At 36.5% G+C, this 27,425-nt stretch overlaps 1 protein-coding gene and 1 pseudogene across 4 annotated transcripts in view; both read left to right on the top strand.

Annotated features, from left to right (window-relative positions):
• The window catches only part of CUNH1orf21 (chromosome unknown C1orf21 homolog), a 223,797-nt gene that overhangs the window by 99,822 nt on the left and 96,550 nt on the right, over positions 1 to 27,425 (top strand). The window lies entirely within an intron of this gene.
• On the top strand, positions 10,076 to 10,225 carry LOC112540425 (U1 spliceosomal RNA; annotated as a pseudogene).

The following is a 27,425-nucleotide window of genomic DNA, read 5'->3' on the forward strand; positions in this document are numbered from 1 at the left end:
TACAGTATGCCATATAGGTAGCTATGCAGGTCTCAACAGTGCCTGGATGAGAGATCACTTTAGAATCCCAAGTAAATCCCTTTGTGATTAATGACAAGAAATAAAGAAATACTACCATGACTTGGCTTCTAACCTGGGTTGAACATGGGGTTGGAGAGGGAGTTCCTGGTTCCTAGTCATAATCTAAAGCATTTTTGAAGTACATAAACACAAACATATTTCTTTATGTTCTTGAGAGTTCTATTGTATTTTCAAGATCAAAAGTCTATTTCTTTATTGTTAGAAAGAATGCCTCAGGGGCAGACAAGTAACCCTTACACAAATTGTAATGGGAGTAAAAGCTTCTACATTCACTTATTTCTGAACTGTAGTTTAATAAAACTCTTCAGAAAATTCATTCAGAACGTGCTGCCTAGGAGAATTTTTAGCAAGTAGCTGAGGTGGTTAGGAATTCTGGGAATCGTGGTCTCAATCATAGGGAAGGCTAGGGTAGAATATATCTGTTGCATCCAACTTAAACTGTTGGAAACAAGTACAGTGATGTGAAGTCTAGTGTTAGATTAATGAACAGATTGCGTATGAGAAGATGTATTTATTTCCTATTGCCTAAGACTTACTGTGGTTTATGTATTCAGAAATACTGTTACAAATCATTATTCTATTGGTAAATAAATAAAGGTAGTAACATTCTGTACATGTAGTAGAATGTAAGATTAAAGCTTGTAGTAAAATATATGATTAAAGTTGGTATTTCTTTTCATAAATAATAGTGCTCAAAGCTGTTCCTTGTGATCTTGAGATCCTTCAAAAGGTCATCAGAGTATCTTCAAATCAAAAATGTCATATAGACTTCATTGAAAAGGAACTTCTTTATTGTTTCTTTTTTCCCTGTGGAGCTATATGAAAAGCATTAGGTATGTTTCTAGGATTAATTTGATGCAATATATTAAAATTAAAGGAAAATGAAAATGTCTTCTAAATTTATGAATGGAAATTTGTGCTGTTTTTTGGTGTTATAGATGCCTTAGCACTGTGGATACTGTATTGCCAGTTTATGCTTTAATGATCAAATCTCTTTGGATTTTGACCGTCAGATGTTTGGGGCTTTATACTTTATAATTCTTTAGCCTCTGTTTCTACCGTCAGGTAGAGCCTGAGCATTTGAGAATAGAAAATTTGTCTACATACCTTACATCTAGGGCTATCTGCGGTTTCAAGTGGAACACAGCCTGAGAGGTATAATAAGGACCACTTCTTAAAAAGGTAAAGCTGTGGGGGAAGAACTAAAATAAGAATGGTCTGACTCATTCTTAATAAGTTACAATGTGGATTGGGTTTGGTTCAACTAGAGATGCAAATGCATCTGTTATGACTTAGTACTGTGTGAAAACCAGGCCACTATGGCTAGTCCAAACAGTGATAAAAAAATTCCTCCCCTAACATCATGTAGGACCAAAGTGTATAAAACATAATTATTGTGGCAGTTCCTGAAATGAAGAATTTTGGAGGAGGTTAGTAGAGTTTCAGCTACTGAAAAGACTCCTTGTCCATAGAAACATATTGCTCAGCAGCAGTGAAGATAGAGATAAATGAAGTTTGATGAGTGCCTCTGTTATACTGGCTAGGAATGTAAGCTGAGAGAGATCCTGATTCAAACCTATCCTCTGGCACAAACTTGTAACCTTAACTGTGGGTGGGTTCTTTGGACTTGCAGTCACATGTATTATATTTCATTTTTCCCTTGCTGCAAGGCCTGCAGGAACACACTAGTTTGTCCAGACACACACTTTGGGGATTATTGCCATTCACTCATCTTTTATGTGATCCCTGCAGCAATGGTTTATATTACTAAACTATCAACGGAACAGTTACAGAGCTAAAAAAAAAAAAGAGCATTTGGGAGTGGAGCAGGCAAATGTCTTCATTAGCCAAATTAATTTCTGATATAGAGGGGTTAACAGGGTTTGCTCAGTAAAAATTTTCAAAGGTGCTGAAGGATATGGCTCATTTGAAATGCCTTCAGTTCTCTAAAAAGAGTGCTGCTGGTGAATATTATTGAATATGCATGTAGAGTGTGGGGATGGGTGTATGTTTTTCCATTATGATTCCTCAGATATAAAATGGGTCCTCCAATTTGGAAATGACACATTTTTGTAGGTTGGAAAAAATAGCATCACATTTGGTATTGCATTATTTAAATAAGCTAATCTCTTGATCAAGTAGTAATTGATAATTTAAATGTTGGCTTAGCCCAATGAACTACTTTAAAGATGTTGCTACAATCCCTGTTCAGTACAAAGAGTACTATCGTTTTAAACACTTCTGAAACATAAGAATGTAAAAGAAAAAAAATAAGTTATTGGCTCAACTTCATTAGTAAGATTGGCCTATAGTTTCTGGCCTTAATCTAGAAGAAAAAAAAGAAAGAAAAATGGTGACCTGAAAAGTTCATGAGTGTTGGGAAGAGAATAAAGAATCCTTCCCTGTCCATTTCCAAAATATGGCTGATAATCCTGTGCTATTTTACTTTTGAGTATGTCCCACAGTTATGGAACAATTTTGATTATGAATAGTATTGTATCTATACTGAAAGATAGCTGATATAAGAACCAAAAAAGGCTTAATATATATTCTATATATATTAAAGTCTTAATATATATAATTCATTTTTTAGGCTCAGACTTTTCTAAAATTTGGTTTAGTTCAGCCATTAAATTTCAGCTGTAAAAGGATATACATGAGCTTTGCTCATTTATGTGCAGTCCTTATGCTGCTTGTAGTTTATGGTCTCTGAATAAACTCTGATCTGGATCTGAGAGAGATGGTTGCAAATTCCAACACAGCTGTGGTTTCGGGGGGGGGGGTGTATGTATATATCATTCTTCCTTAGTTCAGTAGTCTATAAAGTGGAGTGTACAATTGTCTCCTTATTGTGATTGTTGTAAACATAAGCTAAGTATGTAACAGCACTTCTATAGAGCCTACACGTGCTTTGAATTAAGGTATTAAGTGTATAGTGATTAAATCTATTATGATAATTCCTGTTTCTCTTGATGAACTTTCATATTTACATTGCAGTTACAATTTCTCTATTTTTTTGCTTTGTTTTTAATTTCCCCCACCCCCAAATACTTTTATATTGCCCAAAGTATGTTTAATATTCATGCAAATTGTTTAAATTTGGCTTGTTTAAACCAGGGCGTGAAATGTAGATTGTGTGGCTTTCCTTTTCCATTTTCTTTTCTAGTACTGAGTCAAAATTTGCATAGTAATATAGATTTCCACATTGGACTAAGCCAATGTTTGAATAGACCTTAGTGGTCTGATTCACAGATATTGCTAAGCAGTACACCATTTAAAAGACGACCTCTTCAAGCGTTTTTGTGGCACTTGGTTTGCATGTTTAACAAGGTACTGGTTAAGCAGTTGCTGGAACTGAAGAAAGCCTTGTTTTTTTATCCCCAAGGAAGTTCTTGCTTGTTATTAGTCAATGTTGGGTGTTTCCTCAGTTCTTGTGCCAGCAGTGTTCCTGATGATTGGTCAGTAATTTTAATAAAATGCAGTAATCATCATAATCTATTACCTGTTTTAATATGAATCTCTGTTATTAAATTAACTGTTTCCTTGCCACTCTTTCATTCCAAATTGTTTACATTTGGAAACTGTGTGCTGCTCTGTCCCACCACTCAGACTGCTATTTGATGGCCTGGCACAGAGGAACAGTTGGCCATTCTTACCTCCTTGGTCTATAATGTTCCTCTCAGATGAACTTTAATTGCCTGTGAATACAAATTCACTTCAGAGTTGTTTTTCTTTTTGGCTGCTGATGTATCATCTGAAATTAAACAGACTGGTAGCTGTATGAATATAAGGGTAAACAACTCACAGCCCCCATTACTCTCAGACCATACCATTGTAATTTGGCAATAAAGTGGCTACATTTCAACGTTATAAGTGGGGGCTGTTTGGGGGGATTTTTGAGGATATTTTAAAGGTGGTAGCGCCTTTACTCCATTCCCATTCTAATCTCCCACCCACCCAAAAGGATACAAAATATTGCCCTCCCCCTTTTCTGTGATTTCATAGCATCACTGAATGGCCTTGTGGAATTCCCTGGAGTGATGAGTTACAGCCCTTCAAAAATTGCTCACCTTGAGCTAGGTTTTTTTTTTACAAGTCCTTTTGATTATTAATTATTATTAATAATTGATTATTAAGAGGAATTGCCTGTATGACTGAGGCCATTTAAATGGCTTAGGTTAACTCTGTTTTCCTTACTCTACCATGTGTTCTGTTCTCTGGCATTGCTTCATAAGCAAAAAATATCTTGGAATGTTTTTCATTGTAGCTTGTGATCATTATACCACACATCAGGTAGAGCCATCTTTTGAATAACTGGCAAGGTATCAAAGTACAGGACCTGTCTTGCCAGCAATATGTTAGTGGTGAACAGTAGAAAGTTGGATGTACAAGATCTGTTATCTAAGCCTTTACAGGTTTTATTTTGGAGCACTTATGTGCATATGTACATAGGCATGCAAAATAACCCTCACAAAACACCTTGTGATGCTTCAACAATTTCATTCTGAACTCATTCCCTTGAGATACATTGTAACATGTGCATCCTATGTAGATTTTTGCTTATATATAGTCTTCTGGATGAGATATGTTTGTTTTTAGTAAGCTTTTCTTTCACTGTATCAGACTTGATTGATGAATAGATATGTGTATGCGTGTATAAAATAAAAGACAATTTTACACATTATTGTGAAACAACTTAGTCACTGTGAAGTCCCAAACATGAGAATTTTTTTTTAGAAACTCAAACATTAAATTAACCCTAAATGTGGATTAAAAGAACACAATTCTTGTGTACCCATAGCATGTTATGCTCACATAAACCACGTTGTGGCTTAAAATGATGACCTGCTTGACACAGGCTGCTAAGAGAATGGCTGGGTTTCATACAACAAGCAGGAACCCCATTTTAGTCTAATCTACTGCAATCTAGCCATATAATCAAATACCGAATTTATTTCAAGGAAGAATGAAATAAAATAGAACTTTATTTTCAAAGAAGAGGAAAATTACACAGGAAAAGAAGGACAGCACATAAATTCACCTAATTAATTTCTGTTTAGAATTTTAACCTAGCAATATATACTACTAATTTTCTGACTAGTAGTTATCTGTAATTAAGGAAAATTCACTGATTCAGGAATGGAACTTTCTGAAGAATTCTACAGTGCTTCATTCGCTTTCTGGATTCTGTAGGGATAATTTGCCCATTTTCAAAAGTAAATCTTCCACATGGGAAGCAGTTTGTGGCTTGTGGTGTCCTGGTCTTGGCAGTTTGACTTCTGAACTGTCGCAGAATGGCATGGTCCATAGGAAAAGTGGACCAGTCTGGAATTTTTCAGGATATTCTGTTCCCAAATCAGTAATTTTATACATTCCTTCTGAATCTTGAGTTTCAGAGCATATCCAGAGTTCTTCCCAAATAAGACAGTCTGTCAAAGACAGTTTGTGTACTTTTGATAGGAATGAGTTCCAAGAAACAGATTTAAGTCTTAATTAAGGAATCTGAAATCAATTAAAAAACCCAAATCTTGTTTTTTTCAATAGTATGATACTCTCAATTTTTGATTAAAATAATCTAACCAGAATATTGGTGAATTTATAATGACTCAACCCTTTCTTAAAGATGCTAAATCTACATATAAAAAAAGCCGGACTGTTTCAAATAGATATGTTATTAGGATAAAATTAAACCCTAGATTTAGAAACAAAGACCATGATGCATATATGCTCAGATTTTTCAGTAGAGTTTTAAACTATAAGATGTTCCAGGAAGTATTGTTGAGCTGTATCAGAATGTATCATATACCAGATTATGTTTTATTACAGTTATCAAGATAACTGACTTGATAATTAACTAAGATTGCATTAAAGTCCAATATTTTCCTTACGCCTGTAAGTCATTTTGAAGACAGATTGTTCAAATATTGCTGTAGCTGCATAATTGCCTCTCCCTGTTTTTGCTAACAATCTGCAGGCGTTTGTTTTGTACTATGGACTGTAGGAGAATTTCTCACAGAAACAAAGTTTGTAATTAAAATTTAAGCACAATTTCAGTTTCAAAACAGTAAATTACAATTTTAGACAATATTGATATTAGTGAGATTGCTGATGTGAGAGATCATCTATAGTAGTGGCTAAGCCTCTAAAGTATGTTAAAAGGAAGCCTTAGCAGCTGGGTTTAGATAAGTTCACTAATTCCTGGAATAGCTGGTTTAGCACTGTTCACACCTGTAAGAGGAAATGTGGCTGTGTATGTAGGGTAATATGTGTGAGATGAGGACATGAAAGAACCTGCTTCAGGGTAAATAAGTACTTTTAAAATACTTCTAAGTGTATGACACATCCATTGTCTGAAACACGTTAAAAACAAAATAAACAATCACAATCTGGACTAAATAAATCAGCGTGTCTGATGTCATAATGCACCAATAACTAGTGCAGTTTTCTGAGTGCTAGTTCTTAAGAAACCAAAATGGTATTTTACCAGTAAAGTAGGGAAGTATCAACAGTTGCTGAAGCCTAAGAGGCAGGTTGCAAGAGACCCAGTGAGGACTGAGTATGCTAAGTAACCTCAGAATAGTGACTGTTAGCTAGAGAAAATAAATTGAAACCAGGTGGCAAGAGGAATGAAATGGAGCAGGGGTCTATAATCATAAATGAATGGACTCATTAAAAATATTAAGAATATATTATGTTTCTTGCATAGTGGTGATAGATGGGGACTTGCTGATTAACAGAATGACTGCCATCAAAACATGATCTGTTAGCATCATGGTAAATTGGGGTCCCCTAGCAATACATTTGCCTGTAAACTATTTTGAAACCCACCCAATTGTGTTTTATTTAAAAACTTGGTAAAATAAGTCATGGTTTAGCATAATAAATTAACACAGCTGATACTGTATATGCTTGTTTTGTTTTGCTCAGATGTATTCCAGTGGTTAAAATAACATATTTGATCAGAAGACTTTTAATTTTATGTCATTCATATTTAAGACATCTTTTGTGTATAATCATCTGAAATTGAGTGATTTTGGCCGATGCTTTGTATTTTTCTGGCGTTTTTGGTAATTCTGGTTTTTTTTTTTATTATTGTTTCAAGAGAACATTTTGTATCCACTACCCATGGAGCACCTGTTGATTAATTTAAGGACTTGTTTTGCTGGCTTGAGACAGTTAAGGGCGGTAGTTGTAGTTCTGGCAGGCAGACAAGAGCTAGGCTAGACTGATATTCCTTTTTTATTCCAGCCACTAGGCTTTGCATTTAGGATAGGCAGCTGTTGATACTCCATCACAATATTGTATAACTAGAGGAAAAAGCAATCAAGAGAGTAATTAGGGAGCCAAGCAGTCCTCCCCTCCCCTCCCCTCCCATATACACAGACTGAAAGTTCTTTAGCTTCAGAGAAAGTCAGGACATAAACTGGGACATGTTGAGGTTTTGTTTCTGATTGTCCTCAGGCTGATCTAGCTATAATAGTGGTCACATTCCAATGTCGCATGACATCATAGGGTGAGTTTCACCCAAAGCCATAATGTGATTTGTTTGTTTTTTGCTTAGTGTATGTGAACATGGTTGTTTTGAGCTGTAAACCATGGATACATCCCTTAGTAAGTTGTGTGAACCCAGCCATTTAAGTTTTAGTCGGCATTCTATAGTTAAATAGACCACAGCTCAGGATACAGAAGCAGTCATACTTAAACATGATTAAATTGTCTTGTTCAAAAAAAAATATGCAGGTAGTCCTTGACTTACAACCATTCATTTAGCAACTGTTTGAAGTTACAATAGCACTGAAAAAGTGACTTATGACCTGTCCTTGCACTTATAACTGTGGTAGCATCCCTGCAGTCACCTGATGAAAATTTGGGTGCTTGGCAACTGGCATGTATTTTTGAGAGTTGCAGCATTCTGGGGTCACATGGTTGCCATTTGTGACCTTCCCAGCTGGCTTCCAACAAACAAAATCAATGGGGAACTGTGTGATTCACTTAATGACTGTGGCGATTCACTTAATGGCTGTGTGATTCACTTAACAACCATGATGATTTGCTTAACGACTGCCACAAAAAGTCATAAAATTGGGTTCAGTCATATGATGCCTCACTTAATGACCACACCACTTAACAACAAATTTTCCGGTCCCTATTGTGGCCGTAAGTTGAGGACTACCTGTATTCCAATTATCATTCCATAAATAATAATGACCAAGGTATCTTGATGTGGATGTTATAAGAATTCCACACTCAGCTTCAAAACTCCTCTCAGCCATGCCAGAGAAAGAGTGGTAAAAGCACAGTGAATTACCAAACTATATTTAAAGTGATACCCAATTTCTTTTTAACTAAAGTAAAGGTTTTACTAAATCCATAATTGGAAACAGGAGAAACACTTATTTATATGTACAGCCACATTTCTGTGCTACTGCAATTAACAGACTCTTGGCAGTACATAACATAATCAAACAATATATGAAAATCCACAGTATGTACATAATAAAACTTTCATGACACTTAGAGTAATTAGCAAAATTAAAATCACCATCACTACTAAAAAAACAGAGCAACATACAAAAACAGTTGATCCACCTGATAGTGTCAACCCACGTAAACCGTTACAGTCCCCCAGAAATTTCTGGAAAGTAATTGGAGTTGGGGCAAATCTCACTTCTGGAGGAAGGCTGTTCTTTAATACAGGGCCATAAAGGAGAATGTTGCCTCCTGAGCAGAGGTCTGGGACTATCATCAGCTTTCTCTGAGATTCACAAATACAAACTTCCAGTTTTAGCACAATCTCTATTTTCTACAGTCACAAGTCTTAATTGTTAGGTTACTTAAAGAGCAGTTCCTTTTCCATTATTTGAGGCTATTCTGGTTATGATTCTGAAGTACATGAAAAAAAAAATAGAAAAAATATTTTACTAAATTTTCCTATACAGGTAGTCCTCAAGTTATGACTGCAGTTGGGGCTGGGATTGTCGTTGCTAAGTGATGCAGTGGTAAAGCATGATGTCACATGACTGCATCGCTTAGCGACGGCAATCCCAGCAGTCCTGGTTGTTGTCAAAACCCAAGATGCGCAGGTCATTAAGTGGAATGTGGAGGGAGTCCCAGGTAAGGAGCATGGGGGGGCTGCAGAGGGATGGGGAGGCCTGACACAGGCCATGCACGTTGGAGGAGGTGCTTAGTATGGTGCAAGCTCAGAAAGGCTGGGGAATGAGGGTGTAGGGTGCATGCGATCATAGGGAGGCTGGCGAAAGGGGTGTGTGTGCGTGAGCACGGGGAGGCCGAGGAAAGAGGGCATGGGGTATATGTGTGCAATTGCAGGGAGACTGTGGAAAGAGGGTGTGGGATGCATATGTATGTGTGTGCAAGCTCAGGGAAGCTGGGGAAAGAGGGTTTGGTCTTGTATGAATGAAGGGGGGAAGGAGGATGCGGTGTGTGCCAGCAAAGAAAGGCTGGGGGGGGGAGACTTACCCCAGAGACTTGTGCCTTCCTGGGCAGCTTCCCATTGATTTTACTTGGGGGAAGCCAGCAGGGAAGGGCGCAAATAGTGATCCCGTGTCTGTGGGACGCAGCAACTAGTTGTAAGTGGGCTGGTTGCCAGGCACCCAAATTTTGTTCACATGACCACGGGGGTGCTGCAGTGGCCAGAACCTCAAGGACCAGTCCTAAGTCCCTTCATTCAGCACCATTGTAACTTCAAATGGTTGCTGAATGAATGGTTGTAACTTGAGGACTACCTGTAATCATTTATGTATATAGAAAGGATAACTTTTCAGATCTCTGTAGGGTGAGTTGCCCCCTGTGATGATCATAGAGGACATTTTGACCCTGTTGCAGCTATGCCATCAAACATAGTAGCAAAATCCTCCTTGTCCTGCTTGTTGAAAGTACTTATTTTACACATCCCTTTTGATATCTGGCCACCCTGCCAATTTTTTCCCACATTAGCCCTGTAGAATCATTTGGGCTGCAAGACAATGACTGGTATTGTCTTACCTGGCAGGGGAGATACCTTGATCATGAAGGAGGTTTTCCCAGGGTGAGGCTCATCCTTTGCACTGCGGGTGTGCTGACCCCTGTGATTTCCCCAAATGCAGGAAACTCGACTGCATAATTTGTGGTGTTCCTAATGATGGGCTATGAGTGTGCACTTAGTGAATTTAAACAGCATATCAAAGACCTGGAAGTCGAGCAGGACCAGTCCACTCTACCGAAGAATGTTTTTTTGAGCAGTCAAACCTTTTTTTTCTAAGCCAATGAGATACCTAAATTACATAACTGTCTCCAAATTTCGGAGGGCACTAACTCTAGCACGCTGTAATGCTCTTCCTACAGCAGTTTTGGAGGGCCGATATAAAAAAGTCCCACATGAGCTGAGGTTGTGCCCCTGTGGCAAGGGGTTATTGAAACTATAGCACATGTCCTGCTATACTGTATTTTCTATAAGGACTCACGGACCCATTTAATAACTCCTCATCTGGTAAAACATCCAGGAAATTCTGATCTTTTTTATGTGCAGCTGTTGCCATCTGATCAGAATGATTTAGTTTCTCTGAATGTAGCTAAATTCTGTTATACTGTTTGTAAAATTAGGCAGGCTTTGACTGCCCATTGATGATCCCACCAATCTGTAAATATATTTTTAAGTTTTGTTTCAATTCATTTTAATGTATTCTTAGTGCACTTAATGCATCTTTAATGTACTTTCATTTGTAACTCTGGTCTGTGACCGTAATGAAGAAATTTGAATTTTGAATTTGACAGTGACTGGTCCTAAATCATGTGCTTGTAGCTAGCACTGAATCTGGTTCTGCCCAGTTCACATTCAGCATTTTAAGTACTATATACACTGATTTTGAAGATTTAATCATGTTTGATGTAACTGAGATTAGGTCAACTCAAACTTTGCTACAGTAACAGGCCATTTTCCTAATTTACTCTTCTAGTTCCAAAGGTATAGTAATATAAGAAATGAGATGTTTAAAAAATTGCTTCATATATTCCCTGCCCATTTTACAGTGTTCTTCAGGCATTTTGAAGTTCAAGTTAGATATTAACGAAGATAAGTGCTTACTAGGAAAGTAATAGCTTGTATTCCCTTTTTAAGAACTGAGATGACAGTATTGTTTAGGGTACAATAGGGTTATATTGTAAAAAATTTTAAACAAACATTTGATAGGCATGTATGGCCAAAAGAAGTGAAAGCTGGCAACGAAACAGGGAAATTCTTCAGAATAAAGATTACTCAAGAATTTGGTCCTTTGCATGCTAGCTTCTCCTTTTTTAATGAAAAGATTTGGAGCAGGGTATCTGGCTGGATTTCCTATTACAAATCTACATGGGGCTTAGATTATGATTATGTTATGATAATTATGTTATGATTATGTTATGATTCCCTGTTATAAATCTGCATGGGGCTGTCCTTGAAGAGCATTCAGAAGCTTCAACTGGTGCAGAATGTGGCTGCATGGGTAGTAAATGGTGTTGGATATTTGACACATGTAACACTACTGCTACATGAGCTGCGTTGGTTGACAGTGTGCTTCCAGGTGCAATTCAAGGTGCTGGTTGTCACCTTTAAAGCCCTTCATAGCTTGGGACTGGGTTACCTAAGGGGACTGCCTTCTCCCAGTTGTTTCTACCTGTCCAATTTGGTCTGCCAGGTTGGGCATGTAACGGGTCCCATCAGCCAAGGAATGTCAGCTGGTGGGGACTAGGAGACATGCCTTCTCTACTGTAGCCCCTGCCCTCTGGAACATTCTCCCTTCAGAGATTAGGATGACCCTGACCCTGTTGACCTTTTGTAAGGCCATGAAGACCTGGTTATATGCCTGGGCCTGGGGCCCTAAGTGCGTTAAGGGCCCATTTCTTGGCTATATTAGCATCTATGGCAATAGTTTTACTTGGTGACCATATATATTTATTTGTATTGTTTTAATTGCTTTATGTTTTTATGATTGTACGCCATCCAGAGTCACTTGTTGAGATGGATGGCTATAGAAATCAAATAAATAAAAATTGCTAGCTTTACTTCATTTGTTGCCATTTGACTTAGTAGGGAAACAGAAAATGTGGTAGCACTGTAATTTAGTCACCAGGATCAGAATTGACAATGTCTCTACATACCCCTCTTTAGTTTTTAGTTTTATTTATTATGTTTATTAATGGCTTTATACCCCACCTTTCTTTTTGGCAATTAACCTGGTTCCAGCCAGATTCCCTGCTCCATATCTTTTAATTAAAAAAGGAGAAGCTAGCATGCAAAGGACCAAATTCTTGAGTAATCTATATTTTGAAGAATTTCCCTGTTTGATTGCCAGCTTTCACTTCTTTTTGCCATAAATGCCTATGAAATGTTTGTTTAAAAATCTATGCTATCAATTAATATATTTGTTTTATTTTTGAGCCACTTTGGAAATGGTGAGTTACTGAATTCATTAAAAATTTACTGATGTCAGACACTCTAATGTTTGTTTCTTCTAAAGTTTCAATCTACCCCTAAGCAAACAGAAATACAGTATGTTAAGTTGTACTTGATGTAACATAATGAATGTTCCTGCTCATAATTTGTGTATTGCCACATAATGTATCTTTCATGCAACAGTGAGTAATGTCTTTATGCATTAAGTCACCTTACGTTCATTCAATTTTTCCTTAAATAGGGAATGTTATATTCATTGTGGAGGACCTTATATGATAAAAATTTCTAAGCTACTCAAAGCCCATTTCATTCTACACTAAGATTTTTAATGTGCTTGCCTTTTTAAAATAATATGTAGACTATACAAGAGTAAGGTGTGAAGACCCCTGATATTAATTTATTAATTCTAGCAGCATAACCTTTCTAATACGATTTTTTAAAATATTAAGGGTCTAGTGTTTAGGCTAATCTTTCAGATATATCACAGGAATCATGGAGACTGAGGAAATAGAACATTTACTTAAATGGCTATCAACTTTGTGAGAAACGTGAACTGAATTCTATAGTGGTTTTAGGGACATTCTCAGTCCCTTAAAATATTTGCATAGTATTGTATTACAGTTAAGGCAGCTCCAAATTGATTATAGTTTCATTTTTTAATGTTTCCTGTTCGAAGAATAATAAAATACACTCCAAATTCATATGATTTAATTTTGTACCTTTCTCATTCATTATTGAATAATTTCTTACATTTATACATTTACCTATGGTTAACTGAGCCATGGTTTAATGAATTAATCCAATTTGCCTGGGTTCATACAAAACAGAACTATAAATTAGTCATAATGACTGAATTCAGGCAACACAAAATAATGAATGATGCCTGCATTCACCTGCCATGCTAAAGTAGGGATGGTTTTTTAAAGAGGCGACGGTCATGATGGGTGGGATGTTTATGGAAATTAGGTGGGCCGTGTCATGCTTGTGAATGGGATCCAAGTTTTTCCCCCCTCTCTAGGCCTTGGATTGAAATTAACCTTTTTCGTAATGTTAAGCTTATTTTAGGAGTTACAGTGGAATGTCATGTGCTTTCCATATGAAAACTGTGCTACTGATTTGCAGCTGTTACTGTCTTTTTTCTGGGATCACCCCCAAAAAGTCCAGAAGCTATATATAGTTGGATCTTTTGAATGCTCTAAACCCATTATTTGCTTTAGTCATAGTTTCCCAAATAAGTCAGTTTTACTGATGAATAAAGTTATAGTTTGACCAGCTCCTTTCAAAGGCTTTCCTATTTTAATCTTGCTTTGTATATTTCTAAATTGGATAGAACAAGGCTAGGTAGTGGTTCCCCATACCCCATTATTGTGTCCCTCAGAGCTCCTGATATCACACTGCTAAATTTTGGCAGTAAAATAGAGGCAAAATCCCCCCTCCCCGCGATTTTCAGCAGAAGAAGACATAAAACAGTTATTTAAGCTATAAGGCTGAGCATACCTAAGGAAAGATGACAGTGCTTAGAACCAGTAAGCCATTCAAAAGCCCCTCGTCTTCTAAAAATACCTCATTGCAAACAATGTAGACTCCAGCCAAGAAAAGTTTGTCTATCCCTGGCTGAAATGTTGGATTGGGCACAACAGCAAATAAGAAATAAGAGAGAAATTGTAGGGAAACCATGCATCCCATGTAAACTCTGTAAAGCTGCCTTTGAAATCAGTAAGCCAACAAACAATATGGTTTCAGAGTACGGTTTATTTCCCTAAAATAAGTTTGTTTATTCACTGGCCCTGTTCACATAACCCACCAAAAGCAAACACCACATTTTGGGTTAGCATGAAAACCCCAAATTATCTTTGTTGTAGTATCGTGAGTTAACATACGTTACTTATCTGGGTGTAACAAATGAAGTCCTTTTAAAATGTTTTTGAAAAAGGACTTAGGTCCTTTTAAAATGTTTAGAAGAAGGTTAATTAAAATGTTAAAATTTTGGGTGTTCACTGACAATGCCATTCCAGGTACTAATGATGAGGTAGCAGGTTAATTTCATTGGTTAAGTCAAAGCAGATAATTCAAATCTAGAGAAAGAGCAATGCAGAAATGTTTTTGGCAAAAAGCTGGATAAAGTTTCTGTCAACTAAACAGCTCAAAGCTGTGGTCTAAACAGGCAATTCTGTTTAAACCAGATTTATTTTTCAAAGTGGATTGTTTGCTGGTTAAGAATTTGGAACAAAGGCAGGTCAATTAATGGAGATTTCAAAGGGCCCTGGTGCGTTCAGTTATCATAATTCATCACCCAGCATGGCCAAAGAATGGAATAGGTGTTTATTTGCTTCTGTTTAGCATGTATGAATTTAGGTAGCAGAAAAGACAACATATTTTAAGTCTTAATACCTTACTGTCTCTGGTTAAACAGTAAGAGAGGTAGAGCGCTCCCAGATTTTGGTAGAAATAGATTTGCTAATAGAGAAGTTAGAGTAGCATTATCTAACAGAGCACAAAACATTGTTTTCCTTTCTGTGGATTACATTTACAGTGTTGACACAAACAAACTCGACACATGAGCATCAGATGTTTGATGGTGGGAATCCTGAGATTTTCTTAAAAATGTGGGATCTTTATACATTTACATATTAGAGACAGGCAATCTTTTGGGATGAGTGGATACATTTGGATTTTTTAGAGCAAGTTTAGAAACCATCATGAGGGTTGTGTCTTATTCACAAAATGGCTGCCGCAATGGAGGTAGCCACTTATAAAACATCAATTTATCAGAAATCAGACTGTCACTTCTTGGTCTTGGAAATTTTAAGTAGAGATATAAGACAAGATGAGGGGATAATGGGAGTAAAAATCAAGAAAGGGATATATAAATTGAGAGCTTTTGCAGATGATCTGGTGTTGTTGTTAGAAGACCCTCTGAAAGGGATAGAAATACTAATCAGAAAATTAAAAGAATTTGGTGCACTAGCAGGATTTAAGGTTAATAATCAAAATACAAATATGTTAACAAAAAATATGAAGATACAAGACCAAGTAGAATTGATGAACAAAACAGGTTTTAAGATTTAAAAAAATGTAAAATATTTGGGCATTAATTTGACAAATATTATGGCTGGTGTGGGTCTTCCGGGCTGTGTGGCCGTGTTCTGGAAGTTTTGTTTCCTAACGTTTCGCCAGCATCTGTGACCGGCATCTTCAGAGGGCAGGAGCACAGACAGGAGCAGTTCTCTCTGTGCCCTCTGCTCCTGTCTGTGCTCCTGCCCTCTGAAGATGTCGGTCACAGATGCTGGCGAAACGTTAGGAAACAAAACTTCCAGAACACGGCCACACAGCCCGGAAGACCCACACCAGCCATCGTATTCCGGCCATGAAAGCCTTCGACAATACTTTGACAAATATTAATTGTATGTTGTTACAGAATAATTATGTTAAGACATGGAATGAAATTAAGAAAGATATGTTAAGATGGGAGGAATTACAACTATCTTTGTTGGGAAAAGTCTCTGCCATAAAAATGAATGTCTTACCTAGGATACTGTTTTTGTTTCAGACAGTACCAATTGTGACTACTGATTTACCATTTAAGCAATGGCAGAAGGATATAAGTAAATTTATCTGGCAAGGTAAAAAACTGTGAGTTAAATATAAGGTGTTGCAAGTTGCTAAAGAAGGAGGAGGTCTAGCCTTGCCTGATTTCAAATTGTACTTTGCCGCTTGTTGTTTAGTTTGGTTGAAAGAATGGGTGTTACTGAGAAATAGCAGATTATTGAATTTGGAAGGACACGAATTGAGATTTGGGTGGCGCAGCTATTTATGGTATGATAAAGTTAAGGTTAATGTAGATTTTAAGAATCACTTTATTAGATGTGCCATTTTGAGAATTTGGAATAGATATAAACGTAGATTCTGTCTGAAAATACCCCTATGGATATTTCCACAAGAAGCATTTTATAGGAAAGAAATGGTAACTAAGCTGAAATGGTTAACTTATGGTGATATTCTTGATATTCACCAAGGAGAAATTAAAATCAAGAGAGGACTTGACATCTCAAGGACATTCATGTCACTGGTTTTCATATGTACAGTTGGAGAAAGATTTAAAGTTGATAAAAAGATATGGTTATGAATGAAAGAAAGCTGTTTTTGAAACAGAATTGTGTACTGATGGTGAACATCTTATTGCTAAAATGTATAAGCTTTTGTTGAGATTTGAAACAGAAGATGAGCAAGTTAAAGATTGTATGATAAAATGGACTAAAAATGTTGGATATAATATACAAATGGAACAGTGGGAAAATATATGGATGAAAGAGTTAAAATTGACACTGTATTATAACTCGAAGGAGAATTTCTATAAAATAATGCATAGATGGTATTTGTCCCCAGAAAGACTATCAAAAATGTAAAAAGGGGTTTCAAACATACGTTGGAAATATGAACAAGAAGGGACCTTTTACCATCTTTGGTGCACATGTAATAAAGCTAAAAAACGTTGGACCCAAATTCATATATTAATTCAGAAGATTTTGAAGATTAATATACAGTCAAAACCAGAGACTTTCCTTTTGGGACTGGTGGAAAAACAACTGGAAAAAGCTCATGGACCTTTGTTTTCATATATGATAACTGCAGCTAGACTTTTATATGTTCAAAGGTGAAAAGATTCAACATTACCTACAGTGGAAGAATGGATGGTGAAGATGATGGAGTTAGCTGAGATGGCAAAATTGACAGCTTTGCTTAGAGAAGAAGCATTGACTAACTTTAATGCCAATTAGAAGCCCCTTTTGGACTTTTTGCAGAAGACAGAAAAAAATGAAATTATGATATATGAATTTGATGATTAGTTAAATTAATAGATTATACAAAATATGTATGTTAAGTTGTAGTTTTAGAGTAGGAGGTTATTTTATGATTTATCTACATCTGCTGTATAAGAAGTCAGAAGTTGTTATTTTTATATTTTCTTTCTTCTTCCCTTTTTTTTACTTTCCATCACTTTTGTATTCTTCCTCTATCTCTAACTCTCTTGTTCTCTACTTTTCTCCTCGATTATTAGTTTTTGTTTGCTTTTACCTTTATGCTTTTTATAACTTAATAAAGTTCTGATAAAAAAAGTCAGGCTGTCATTCGGTACTTTTTTCTGGGCAACTACTCAATATTTTTAAAGAATGTCAGTGTGGGCAATGTAGGAACTAGAAGAATGCTTATAAATAAAATGCTGTTTAAAGCTGGTGCTCTGATTTGCAGGCTGCCAGGTTCCCTTTTTTAATTAAAATAATCTGATAGAAAATTAAGGTCAGGCACAGCAGATATCCTGATAGCTACCAAGGGAGGTGTTTGTGGGTAACCCAGAGTTTTAGAGTTAATTGGCTTTTAAACATACTCCTACTGGCTTTGAGCATACTCCTTAACTTACTCCAAGGTAACTTACAGTTGATGAGGTAGACATTTTCAAGGTGGTAAATATTTGATTTGATAATTAGTCCCATCTTCCTCAAACTTAATATTTTTGCCACACACCAATATGTAGCTATGGATCATTTTCCTTGATAAATCAAAGAACAAGTATAAAGTTTTTGACCCATTTGCTTAATTGGGTTCTCTTTATCTAGTTTTAGGACTTGTGTGAAGAACAGAGTTTTAGGTCATATTTATACAGAAATACTGAAAATTCAAAAGGGTTTACAAACTTTTAAGCCCCACTGTATTTGTCACATTTAAAGCATATTTTAGGTCCTTTTTTATGGTGAATGTGGTTCAGGCTTAAAGTTGAGAAACCTGATGCCTCTTAGTGCTTTGACCAGAATGTATTGTTCAGTGGAATTTCTTAACACTGTGTGTGTTAAGGTTTTACACATAACTGGAAGGTGTGGAAGCAAATAAGAAAACAACGAAAAGTCGTCTTCCTCCCTCATTTGTATACCTTGGCTAACATTTTACCACAGTGGTGACCAACGTGCTATTATGGACAACAAGAATTTAAATTATAAACTGTAGATTCCCCAAACCCACAACTTTTAAAAATAAAGATTGTCTTATCAGTTCTTTAAATCAGATTGCTCTATTTCTTTACATCTATTTTTTTTAAGTTTAATTCACAATACTGTATTGAGTATTAAAATGCTATTTCATTGCTGTGTGTTAAGATGGAGCTGGTATTAGAAATTCTTTTAAACTCGATAATGTGTTGGAAATGGGTCTGAGAATAAACAAGACTAGATTTCTTTAGCTACAAAATGTTGTCTGCCTTTCATAACAGCCAGTACTGCATGCAAATAATATCTTTTTCCACTGAGAGTTACCATGGTTTTGTTTCTGGCTATGTCTGTCAGATCTCATTGGGGTCAAAAACTAAGTTGCCTTTCAGATAATTTCTTTCTCTACTTACCTTGCCAACATTCGTGATCTTAATAATAAGTTAACCTAGGGGCTTTCTTAAGAATGAGTCTCGCTGGAATACAGGAGTTGTTAAAGTGTCAGGAAGAACAAGGTCTTTTACATATTCTTATGGGATTGGATTTTGAAACCATGGCACCTTGCAGCTTTTGAACTTGAGCTGAATTTAAAATTAGCTTATGGCAGCTTTCTCCATCCTGGTGCCCTTTAGATATGCGAGTTTACAATTCCCATCACTGTCTATGCTTGGGTCCCAGCAGTCTAAGATATTTGGATAGCATCCGATTGCAGAATATTGGATTTATGGATTCCACTATTACAAGATTATTGTGGCAGCCACTGTCTGAATTCGTAGGTGATGTGAGTGTTGCTTGAAATTGGCCATGAAGCTTAAGTAGAGTCTCCTAAGTATATAAAATTATCTCTGAAAATTGTATAGTAAGAAAACTAGTAATTTGGTGAAGAGTAACATTTTTATATCCAGATTGTTAGCTTCAGAAGCATCTGGGCCTAGATGATAATATTGGAGTAGATGAACTCTGATTTTATGATAATTCTTGTTTTAAGTTTCAATGTTATATCCATGTGTTTATGTTTTGAACATTGAAAATGTGATAGTAGAATGATAGGAGCAATCCAAAGGAAAGGTTCAGATGTAATGTTTTTAAAAAGCATAGTGTTATTTTGAACATGCAGAAGTAATGGGAAGTCTTTATCACAAACTGCTAAATAAGATTGGCCTGTCAATCTCACTGATGGTCCTTCAGTTGACAGTTACAGTATTAAACCCCATTTATTTGGAAACTGAAGTTTTTCTCTCCAAATAGTTACCTATGAATTGGGGAGAGGAATGTTTACTGAGAATACAATGGGGGGGGGGTGTCTTTGAAGGTTCCATTAGCTATTGCTACCTGACTTGGGAAGTACAGGCCTTATCTCTGTTGCTTACCTGGTTATATTTGCACTCCTCCCCCCCCCCAGCTTTAAAATAATGCTTAAATAGGACTGTCTCTTTTGTGTTTCCATGACTATCCAGTTTCGTCTTCTCTTTTCCTCATCTCCATCCAGTTTGTTCCCCTCTTCCTCTTTCCTCTGGTGCACCTACCCTTTCTCCTGAACACATCACTGTCTTGTATATTTCTTCTTTTTTGTTGCTTCTGCTGGAAGAAAAAACATGTGTGAGTGTGTTCCTGTGTGTCTGCTGTAACAGTGGTTTGTATGCGAAAGAAAGGTTGATATATGCCAATGAGTGATCTATTAATATAAATTGGGTGCCTTATTTTACAGTTAATTTTAATTAATAGGTTAATATAAACATTTTTGAGGCCTGGCCTTGCTCTTTAGAAGATGCCTTATGGCAAATATAAATGTTTACATGTGTGCACCTCTACCACACATATATTTGTTGAAAGGGACATTTTCAGGATCGGTTGAAGTTGGCTGAAGTTGGCAATCCTGGGTTGACAAGGTGGGGGAGTGGGGTAGGACATTTAGTCTAGGCTGTCTGTGTGGTTTTATGTTATATCTGTTTTTATTGATTTTTTTATTTGTATGCTGCCCAGAGTCCATTGGAGTTGGACAGCTATAACACATTTGAATAAATAAATAAGATAAAATAAATAAATTTCAGTATGTATAGAAAAGTTCTAGGCTATTTTGCATGACCCCAAGCCATTCATAAAGGTTTTGGAATTAAATTATAAAGCTAGTTTGTGGCTAGTCTGCTCAACACAGAACTAACCAGTGTCATATTCATATAGAAATCATACAAGATTTAGTTTTTTTACATTCTGAGATTAAGGAAATTTAATCAGCCTTCATGATTATAAGAAATATTCAATTATGCCGTATTGTTATTTAACTTTTATATGACTCCACTAGTTTGTATGATGAAATGAGTGCCACTGAAACCAGAAGAGAAACGTATTTGAATCCTGTTATATGTGGATGACACAGTAATACTTTCCCAGACTCCACCTGGCCTCAGAGGGGCACTGGGAGCATTGGTCTGTTATTGTGTTTCTGAAGCTCTGGAAATCAATAACAATGACCAAAATGTGGTCTTTGCAAAACGCAAATACATGTTTGGACTTTAAATAATTATCCTATTCAGTAGGTTAAATCTTTTAACTACCTAGCCATAGTTTTTATGCCACAACCTCATGTAGAATTCATAAAGACTATGTAGCACAAAACCCTCAAAAAGCTGCAGCAGCATTGCAATCATTTTTCTCTAGTAAAGGGACTTTATTTATCCCAGCTGCACTCCAAGTGTAATCAGCTAAAGTTAGAGTGCACAGCTATTATTTGGTGCCCTTTTGATTATGTGGTCTTTTGATCCTCTAGAAAGAGTTCATACCAAATTTTATGGGACTATATTTCAAGACCCCTTCTGTGTTTGAAACATAGTTCTCTACCATGTGGCTAGCACCAGTAGGATTTTGACCAATACTCGGTTGTACATTTTCATATATTGGGTCAAAGTATTCTTTGCTCTGTAGGTCTGACATCTCAGATCCTTGATGACAACTTTGTGTCATGGTGGCCCAAAGCGATAGGCAAAAAATTGAAGTTCCTTGGATTTTCATTAACCCAACTTTGTACATTCAGGTATGAATGTGCAACAGTAATGTTGAGGTAAAAGATTACCCATCTTCTGGTGGGGGGAGTTGAAGAGGAGGCAGTCCTTTACTTTACCAAGGCTTGGGGCTAGGAGGGACAAAGGCAGGAATGGCTTGGACTGGGGTGAGTCCTTGCCTAACGAATGGCGAGATTCGGTTAATGACAGCAACAAGAACTGCCGGGATTGCCATTGCTAAGCGATGCAGTCATGTGAGGTCGCACTTTATGACCACATTGCTTAGCAATGGAAATTCTGGTCCCAATTACTGTTGTAACTCAAGGATTACCTGTATTCCTGACCAGCTCATTTAGCTTCCTTACACCTGCTAGTTACCTAAGTCAAACTAGAATCCCTAAATATAGGAGGACTTTCTCCTTGACTCAATTTGATCCCCTTCCTACTGCAGTCCTAGAAGGGACAAAGTTATCCCATTTGAGCTAAGGTTTTATCCATATGGCAATGGGGCTATTAAAACTATTAAGTGCATTTTATTATATTGTTCATTTTATGCACGCACGTGGTCAGAGATGATGACCCCACTTTTATACAAATTTCCTGCTCATTCTAATAAATTCTACTTAAACTGTTTACCTTTGGATATTCATGACTCCATTACTCTTAATGTATCTAAATTCTGCTATGTCATATGCAAAATGTGCAGCTAATTGACTGATATTCCCAGTTAATTTCACTATTTGTTCTTTTTTATATATATGAAACCTGTTTTATTTGGTGCCCAATTAGGTCTATATAGTTCTTTTGATCCTCTAGAAAGAGTTCACACCAAATTTTATGGAACTATATTTCAAGCCCCCTTCTGTGTTTGAAACATAGTTCTCTACCATGTGGTTAGCACCAGTAGGATTTTGACCAATACCTGGCTGTACATTTTCATATATTGGGTCAAAGTATGCTTTGCTCTGTAGGTCTGACATTTTTTTATATATATGAAACCTGTTTTATACTATTGAGGTTAGTTACTGTTGTAGTAATTTCAGTTGGGTAAAACAATTGCTATTGAAGGTTTTCAAAGCAGCCCCTCCCAAATATTGTGTGGTTTGATTCAGTCTTTGATGCTATGAAAAACCTAAACTAAAACTGATATTCACTGAGGGCTTGTTGCACATTAGCTATTTATAATCACTTCCTAATTATAGCTGCTGATTTGGCCAGCACACTCTATATTGGGCTGTTCAGATTCTTTGAAAAATACACTTTGAAGCAAAATGGCTGTGCATGCACGCACATGGGGAGACAGCTGGGAGAAGCCTTTGAAGTATCCGTGTGAACCTGGAAGACTATGAGGCTGCTTTAATGATTAAAAAAGGGGTGCCACATATGCACTCCCATGCGGTTCAGAGTACTTATCTTAAAGGACTTGCCCAAGTCTACTCTGTAATTTAATTGACCCCCATTTAACGGACATATTCCCCAAATACTGGATAACTCTCTTGCATCTGAAATAGTCTGGACAAGGCATATATATTTATGTTGCATTATGATATATTTGTCATTTTTGTCTGCTTGTATTTCATAAGATTGACAGTTGCTTCCAGACAAGGAATAGACATATTCTTCATCTCAAGTAGAGTAACATAGGTTTTGGCATGAACACAATAAATAGATGCCACCAAACCTCTCCTTTTCTGTTAGTTAGGAAAAGTATTTTTCTTCTTAAAATCAAGCTAGTTGGAAACTAGTGACATTTAGCCCTTCTCCTCAGCCTCAAATTTAAATTGGGATTTGTTAAAAGCAGGATTTTCCAGATAGTAAATTGGCACAGGGGTAAGGTCTATTCTAAGAGTCATCAATTTTCTAAAGGAATAGGAAAAAGTTAGCTTAGGACTATGCTAGGTTTAATTTTTTCTCTGTGTTATTTAAGCTTTATTGCCTCTGTACAACCTGAGTCATTGTGCCTTTTTGCGCAACTTGGAACTTTTTTTACCTCAAACGTTGCCTCTGATTAGGAGCAAACTAGCATTATCTTATGGTCTGCTGTGACAGTATATTTTCCTATACGTTTTTCTATTGGAGGTTCTTTCAGGATTCTGTGATTTTTATTTTTATCTCTTCCATCATTGAATGTTTTGCATGTTATTACTTAAAGTTAAAAAGAAATCTTGCCGTTTCTCCTTTACTTTTTAAAAATAAAGTTTGATTCTACTTAACCTCTAGTGAGGTTGATCTGTCTCCTAAAAGAGGGAGAGGTGATTTCTGTGGTCATACACCTTTATGTTACAGGGCCATGCTGTATAGTTTTATCCCCCTTTTTCCTTTTATTTGCCAGTAAGATCAAGGTATTCACAGCTGATGGCTTGTAGGCAGTCATCCACTTTGATGGAGATCAGCTTGAGCAAGGTGAATGTTTAAATACCTCCACTCCATTGTCAAACAACAGAAAAAAACTATCACTGCCTTTGGCAAAAAAAAACCCAGCATGATCATTGTTACCAGAATGTGCATCTATCAGTCATTAACATGACTGATGCTGCTGTATGCTGCAGAATCTTCTACCCTGCTTCAAAATGATTTGAAAAAGCTTGAGATTTTCCAAATATGCTGCCTATACTGAATATAAGGGATTTTATGCTGTGACAAAATGCAAAATGAAACAACTAAAGAATGGTGCTGCACCCAGGCTATGGTAGCTGATGAAATTCAGAAGCATCAAATGCTGTAGTTTGGATACAACTGCTGAATGATTCTACACCAACTTCCTTATCAGTTGATCTGGAAGTCATGCCTCATAGATTGGAAAGTATAGTGATCAGCTCCAGAGAAAATCTATTGAAACTTAGGTTCAACCTGATAGAAGAAAAACATCTGTCTTACTACAAACAAAAATGAAGGAATGTGCTACATGATATCAGTGGACCCATAGCACCTACAGCCTCATTTTGGTTATCCTGTAGGTGATCATCAGATGTGAACTAGGATTTTAAATTCAAGTTTACTTGCCAGTAAGGTGCACAGCTTGTGGTAGTCCTACCTCTCTCACATACTACCATTAGGATGAAGATGGCAGCAATAATTACCAAACAGCTACACCATGGCAAGAAGGCAGGGCCAGGATGTATAGATCAAGAAGTTTTCTGAGAAAGGAGGTTTGAAAGCTATGGGTTGAGCCTTGCTGCTACAGCATCAATTGACATCATTCACATAATGACATAACATAAATGACATAATCATCACAAATTATGTACTTTCAGAGTTAATGGACATTAAGGAGTAATAGACACTTCCTTCTCCCAAATGATCTGTTAAACTGAAGTTTTACTGTACTGAATTGCATTAGAATTGTAATAGGGATAGAAAGAACAGATTTAGATGATACATGATTCCAGCAGTCTGATGTTTGAACGAGTATGTTAGTTTTGTCTAGCTGAGAAGGACCTATGCACAATTCATAACATGGTCAGAAACCTATGTATGGGTATACATAGATGTCAGAGGAAATTGCCTGTCATGGCCTAGGCTGATAGAGACTGTGTTTTGTTTCTAAAAAGATAATAAGGGCACTATACCATGTTTTAGCTAACCCTGCATAGGTATAGCTGGAATAAACATATTTAACCTTCATTTGTTCTCCCTATGTTGACATTCAGATTGTAACTTTGGGAGACAATTTTCCCTTCTATATGTTGTGCTGTGATAGAATTGTAATCACTAAGAATATCTATGAACCTGGTATGCAAATAAAGATCTGTATTTGAATTGGAATGGACTTGGAAAAAAATTACTGTTTAATGGTTAGGCTGTTGAATTTATTTATTCCATTCATAGTCACAGATTGACCTTTTCTATCTCAAATAATCTCCCTTACAGGATTTTTGTGAGAAGTATGACATTCTGAACTCTTCGGAGGATATGTTGCTAAAATACAGTTCCGTCTTCTAAAAAGGATGCTTTCTAGCCGCCTTGCTTCCGGAGACAAATGCTGGAAAGTGTGTGAGCGATGCCTTCTTAAGTCTCAAAAGCCAGTAGTAGGATGGTTAAAATAAGAATTCCAGTGATCCAAAACTCATAGGCTGTTCTTAAGATTCTTACAGAAGTAGCATAAATTATGCAAAATAAAAGAATAGAAGTAACAGAATTCAGAAGATTGTGTACATTTATTTTGTATAGATTTAAATGACAGGTGCCAGCTTTTGTTGTAAGTGAACTTGGTGGAGTGTAATAACTAAAAATAAAAATTAAACTGCATGTTAAAAATTAAAGCCAGTTTGGTCTAGTGGTCAAGACACCAGGCAGAAAGCAGGAGACTGGGAGTTCTAGTTCCGCCTTAGGCATGAAAGCCGGCTGGGTGACTTTGGGCCAGTCACTCTCTCTCAGCTGAGCTCACCTCACAAGTTGTTGTGGAGAAAATAGGAGGAGGAAAGAGTATTAGGTATGTTCACCGTCTTGAGTAATTTATAAAAATAATAAAGCGGGGGGGGGGATCTAAAAAGCCACAATTTTGATTTCAATTTTAAATGGAGTATGCTTTAAATGAAAAAAGTATTCTGACAGATACATCATTCATATTAATGATTCTTCTGATGTTACAGCTGTGGATTCCTATGCTGAGACTCCCAACATATGGGAGCTGCTCTAAATTGTGTTTTGTGTGTACCTTGTGGGTTACTTTTGTTTCTAGGTATTCCTAAAATGAATTTAAGGCAGCCTTCCACTCTGCACACAATGGTGTCATTATTTTCCTGTTATTGATGTGGTAGCCACATGTTATGTGCTATTTAAAGCCGAGTCCTAGTCCGGAGGGAGTCGAACAGCTAATATATTACCTTTTTTTGGTACCAATATTTATAATGGTATCTAGAAGTGTATTTTCTAGTATCATAATAGAAATAGAAGTGTAATGTTTTGCTTGGCTATGAACATTTTTGGAATCAGATCTGTTGTATCAGCCTTTTACAACCTGGAACTTTTGCAATGAGTTGGGACTGTCCCACAACCTGGGATTTCTAACCGGCAAAATAGAAAGCGCTATTCTTGATTTTTTGTTGCACACACCTAGATTAAAACAACACAATCCCCTTACATGTTTTAGGCAAAGTTTTAAAAAAATCTTTGTATTAACATAATTTGTCCCTCCACATTTTTAGGCATGTCCTACCATCAGCACTATAGTGGGAAAGGGTTATTGAATAATATAAGCAAAGACAGGTTTCAATTGTGAGAAGACAACGGAAGGAAGAAGTTGCTTGGTATCATTTCAGAGGTATGATAGGATTTAGCAACTGAAGGTAAGGTTAATTAATAATTCAACACAGTTTTTCAAACAAGTTTGAGTTTTTGCAAGAGAACTTACACAATTAAACATGCTTAGCATCATTCTTTTGCAGGAGCAAATAATGAAGGTAGATGACTGGCTTCTAGATAGACTGATAACCATGCCACTGATGACAAAACAAAGACAAGAACTTGACTACATCTTGCTCCAGTGGGAGATTTGCAGTGTTGTTTATGTATATATCTCAGATTTTGAGAAAATAATTTACAATCTCCAACACTGTTCTGCCTTTCAGCTTTATTTTATTTCCTCCCCCTCCCCACAATAGTATTCTGTAGTACCTGTAGATCAGCAGTAGAAGTGCTGGCAGAGACAATTTCCCAGTCCCTTTCACACCTAATTTGGACTATTTGTGCTTTTGACATCCTTGCAAACTGCAGAGCCTAAAGCTCTTTTTTCTTCTGCTTGTATATTTATTTTAAGATTTTAAGCTGAACTACTAAATGTGTTCAGTTACCCAAACTGACATTATTAGCCATTTCTGTATCTTTACCTAAGTTAAATCTTAGCTGTAAATGTGTTGTCAATAGACTTATTTTTACCAAATTTATTGAATGGAAACTTGCAGTTTTATTAGATTAGTAGAATTTGGCAGTGATTTACTT

The sequence above is a fragment of the Python bivittatus genome, unplaced genomic scaffold (assembly GCF_059951505.1).
Source record: "Python bivittatus isolate LINGU-HERP-01145 unplaced genomic scaffold, Pbiv_v1 ctg000700_np1212, whole genome shotgun sequence".
NCBI lineage: Eukaryota > Metazoa > Chordata > Lepidosauria > Squamata > Pythonidae > Python > Python bivittatus.